The 5,280-nt window shown below is 34.5% G+C and overlaps 1 non-coding gene across 1 annotated transcript; it reads right to left on the bottom strand.

The window, feature by feature from the left end:
- Positions 1-4,859: 4,859 nt before the first annotated feature.
- Positions 4,860-4,966, bottom strand: LOC121214962 (small nucleolar RNA R71). The gene has a single exon (XR_005910697.1). It is a non-coding gene; the product is annotated as a small nucleolar RNA R71 (small nucleolar RNA).
- Between the last annotated feature and the right edge of the window lie 314 nt (positions 4,967-5,280).

Consider the following 5,280-nt stretch of genomic DNA (forward strand, 5'->3'; position numbering starts at 1 on the left):
TCGTACATATGTGACTCTAGTGTCTAATGTATATATGGGCTAAGTACCTTGAGATTCTCTTTTGATGTTCGAATGAATTGTATTAAATTGCTTGATGTGATTAAAAATGCGTATGACCATTGTGTATTTGAGCTAAAAGGTGGCCATATGACCTATCAAACTCCTTGTCATATTCGGCCATAAGCTAGCAAAATGAGACTTTAATGAGTTAAATCTGTTTGAATTAAGCTCAAGAGCAAAGGGAACTAAATCCGATAAAGGGAAGGAAAAAGTGGTCGAATAGCCGTCGAAACCGTTCGACAACATCCGAGGTAAGTTCTTGAGTAATAGAGCTTAAATTATGATTTGATTAGATCATGTTTTAAGCAAATTAAAATCATGCTCTTTGTGTGTGGCTATTGAGCCGAAATTGCAAGAGTGATAAGTGTCTTGTGTTTGAGTTTTGCTAATGAAAATGAAATACGAATGTGGCATGATTTATTGTTAAATGTGCATGGTTATTCGAATGATGTCCGGGCTAAGTCCCGAGGGCTTTGTGCTAAGTGACCATATCCGGACTAAGATCCGAAGGCATTTGTGCGAGATACTAATTCCGGGCTAAGCCCAAAGGCATTGGTGCGAGTTACTAAATCCGGGTTAAGTCCCGAAGGCATTTGTGCGAGTTACTATAACCGGGCTATGTCCCGAAGGCATTTGAACGAGTAGCTATATCCGGTTAAATTCCGAAGGTACGTGATTTGGGAATGAATGATCTTGCTGTAAAAATTTCAGTTAATACGCTTGTAACATCCCAACATTGAGGTATGTTTCGTATGTGCTTTGAATTAGTTGAGCCATTACTAATAAGTATTCGCTCAGTTGATAAATGAGCTACCGGTCTTTGGCTAAGTTGATCTTTGTGTATGAATATAAGGGTTGGCAATGTGAAGTAAGTATGATATTGAAAATTTGTGCATATGAAATTATCTGTTTAGCTACATGAATGCTATACTTTTGTTGTGCTGGAATCCCTTGCTCAAAACTTATTAAGCATAAATTGCTTACTCCGTTTCTTTGTTTCTCTGTTTTATAGATTTTGGCTCGTCAGCTATCGAACTCGGGATTTTTGGAAGTCGAAGTCTCCCACACTATCAAAGCCCCTTTTGGTACAATTTTGGTTGAACTTTGAAATGGCATGATAGGACTACCCTTTTGTTGTTGGTCATGTACCCTTCGGTTTTGTGTAAATTTGGATAGCCATGCGAAAATGGCTTAAATATACTTTGATCATAGCATTATAATCGTTTTGTATGTTGTCCGTCGAGAGGTATGGAAATGTTGGTAACGGTTAGCCATGGGAAGGGTTATTCTTGATCACTTTTGGAATATGTATGACAAACTCTAGTTGATCCATGGAGGATCATGAAATAGGTAAAGTTTACCTTAAAAAAACAGATGCTGGCAGCAGCAGTGATGTGGATGTGAAAAATCACTAAAATAGTAGGAATGGAATTAAATAGTTAATAAATTATGTAAGCGAACCTTGATGAATCTATTTTCATAGGAAAGTAACGAAACGATCATATGGATAGTATGTTAAGAGATATTCAGGTTCTCGTGAGACAGGGCCAGAACGGTTTCTGGATTCCCTGTTCCGACTTTGGAAATTCATTATAAATTAACCAGAGATAATTAGGAGTCATACAATATATGTATAGATTCCTCTCTGAGTCTAGTTTCTATAGAAACAAACGGCATCAGTATTGAAGCTCTGTGCAGGGAGATATCCAAATCGTAATGCATGAAGGTCAGTGTAGTCGCACCCTGTAACAGGGGAGAATTTAACTAATAAACTGTACTAATTGGCCTGACCAAAAATTCTAGAAAAAAATATGTAGATGGACATATGAGTCTAGTTTCAGGGAAAAATTACGAAACTAATTTTTGCGTTGTAAAACTCAAGATATGATTTTTAAGGTGACAGTGATGCAGTTAGCCAACTGCCTGGAAATTTTTAAAATGGACTGCGATAGTAAGCGAATTTAGTCTGTGAACCCCTCGTGTCCGACTCCGGCAACGGTCTCGGGTACGGGGTGTTACAATTAGGTTTTTGCATTTAGTTAGTTGGAGTAGATTAAGTGGAATAAACCCTAGAATTGATGACTCTAGAAAGTTATTTAGGTAGATAAGGCCGAAATGATAGTCTTCTAGGAATCAACTTCTGGTTTAGTTTATCAGGTCAAAAGATAAGTAGACTAAGTCGATCAACTAATCTAATTATAGGTTGAAAGGTATTAATTAGGTTAATTGTTAGTTAATTAATTAAAACCCTAGACTCATGTTAATCATGAACATAGAAGTGATTTACCGTTTTGCTTGCTTAATTGATTTTTTATTTTGGTATTTTCTTTCCACTATCTTATTATTCAATCCACATATTTCAATTTTGTCGTACTATGATTTGATGGCAGTAATATTTAGACCTGTTAGTGTGTAATTTGAGTTAATAATCTACTTTAAACAAACCTCCCTTAGGTACGATCCTCAGAATACTTCCTGTATTTTTTGTAATAAAAATATATTACAATTTTGACTTGTACACTTGCATAAGTCCAGGCACATGCACCTTGGGGCGCATTCAAGTTGTTGGCGTCGTTGTCGGGAAGGTTTCAGCTTAAGATTAAATTGTTGGTTATTTTACATGATATTAGGATAAGGAAGAACATTGATAATTATAGATACAAATTGAATTTCTTGCAATTTATTTTTGTTTCTTTTCTGTAATTTTGTTATTTTTCTTGTTGCAGTGCATGACTCGAAGTAGAGGTGATCTGATCAAGTCTGATCCTGAACCTGAGTGAACATTGAGGCGATATATTGTGAACTTTTGAAAAATTGGAGGAGAAAATCTCTATGAGGAGGCATGGGAAAAGTTTAAGTTGTTATTGCGTAAATGTCCGTGATAAATGTCAAAAGTAACATGTTTTAATCCCATTCTTAACGCATTTTTGGAAGATTAATGAATGCAAAATGGTGAATTTTATGCTTCTAATCCTTTAAATTCATGTTTCTATACTTAGGAGAGCATTTGGGAGCAAAATGAGTGAAAATCAGAAAATTTGAGTAGATTTGAAGAGGCAGATGGGTTGGGCCTTCCCACACGGGCTAGACACACGCCATGTGCCAGATTGTGTGGATTTTGTGATTCACAGTTCGAGCATGCGAAAAAACGCAATTTGTAGGTTTTTTGGGCATTTTAAAACCTATAAATACCAAATATAAGAAGAGAAAAGATAGCCGCTAGAGAATATTGAAGAAAACAACTCAGAAAATGCCATTGAAGTTGACTCTAAAGTAGATTTCTATCAAGATTGAAGATCTCTTTTTAATTTCTTTGAATTTTTTATGAGTTTCTTTATTTCTTGTGGTTATACTAACTTTGAGATGTTTTTATTCACGATTATGAACTAATTTTCTAAATACTTGGGAGAGATGAACACTATGATGAATTCTGTTTTTTGATTTATGTTTTATGTAGTAAATATTTGAATCATGTTCTTGGTTATGGTGCTTAATTCTTGATTTAATATTTTTGGATTATTAATTCATGTTGATGTGCTTAATTCAGAGGAGGAATAAACCTTATTTAAGAGTAGATCTAGCATAATTGAGTGGAGTTGCATGTAATCCTAGAAATAGGACAACATAAATCTACCAGATTAGAGTCAAATTTAATAGGCGAATCCATAGATCGAGTTAATGCGATAATAAGGGTTTTAATTAGAAAGAAATTTCAATTAATCAACCTAAAGTCAGTTGCTCTTAGTCTTGAAGAGAGATATTAGCATAATTTAGGGATTTCTACAGATCAAGATATTAAATGAATAAATTATTTAATTCAGATTGATAATGACAGGTGTAGTCTAGGTGGATTCTTTCTTGGGTATTGTTTCTCTTCTGAGTTATTATTTGATTATTTTCCTGATTTGTTCTTTGTCGAGTTCTTATTTAATTGATTTTGTTCATTTTAGTTTAATTCAATCACTTCATTTGTTAATTAGATAATAAAAAGATGGTAACTACTAGTACTTTTAGTCCTCATGGGAACAAATATCTTTGCTCACCATAGTTATACTATTTATCGATAGGTGCACTTGCCTTTGTCGTATTTTTAGTTGGTTTCATGGACATTAAGTTTTTGGAACCGTTGTCGGGGACTAAAATATTAGAAAAACATTATTTCTATTATTTTAGCCATTTATTTTTTAACTTAATTTTTATATTTTTGTTTGTTTGATTTTGATAGGTTCTTTTGGTTTATTACTAGAGGAAACCCATTGGAACCAATAATTTTTTATAGTAAGATTGAAAGAACTGCTTACAGAAATCGTAGAGATGTTAGAGAAGCAAGGTAAAATCAACAAAGTACAGTAGACGATTACGAGAAAAACAATATTACTTTGGAGATGGGTGGTAATCAAAATAATCAACTACCTCTTGTAGGTCTTGCCCCTTGTACTATGTATGATTGTGATAAGCCCATTCTAATTGGAGCTGAATCGAGTATTGTTAGGCTAACTATTAATGCAAACAACTTTGAGATCGAATCGAACACAATTCAAATGGTGCAACAATATGTTAAGTTTGATGGTTTGCAAGATGAAGGTCCGAATTCTCATTTGGCTAAGTTTTTGGAGATTTGTGACACTTTCAAGATCAATGGCGTTACTGATGATGTCATACGCTTACGGTTGTTCCCATTCTCATTGAGGAGAAAGGCAAAATAGTGGTTAAACTCTTTACCACAAGGTTCTATCACTACTTGGGCGCAGATGACTGAAAATTTTTTGTTAAAATGTTTTCCATCGGCTAAAACAACTAAGTTGAGGAATGACATCTCTTCTTTTGTTCAGTTTGATATTGAGACTCTTTATGATACATGGAACGGATTTAAGGATTTATTGAGAAGGTGTCCTCACCATGAATTACCTTTGTGGCTTCAAATTCAAACTTTTTACAATGGTTTAACCCCTCAACTAGACAGATGATTGATCTAGCAGCTGGTAGAACTTTAAATAACAAAACACCGAGGCAGCTCAAGAATTTATTCAGGAGATGACACTGAATAATTATCAGTGGCAGGTTATGAGAGTAAAACCTATCAAGGCTGTAACACCCCTAACCCATCTCCGTTGTCAGATTAGGGTCACGTACATTACAACCAATTAGAATAGTTAATTACATTGCAAACTATAGTACAAGCTAACTAATATTGTCATAACATTCAAGGGCAGATCATGC

Source organism: Gossypium hirsutum, chromosome D02, assembly GCF_007990345.1.
Source record: "Gossypium hirsutum isolate 1008001.06 chromosome D02, Gossypium_hirsutum_v2.1, whole genome shotgun sequence".
Taxonomy (NCBI): domain Eukaryota; kingdom Viridiplantae; phylum Streptophyta; class Magnoliopsida; order Malvales; family Malvaceae; genus Gossypium; species Gossypium hirsutum.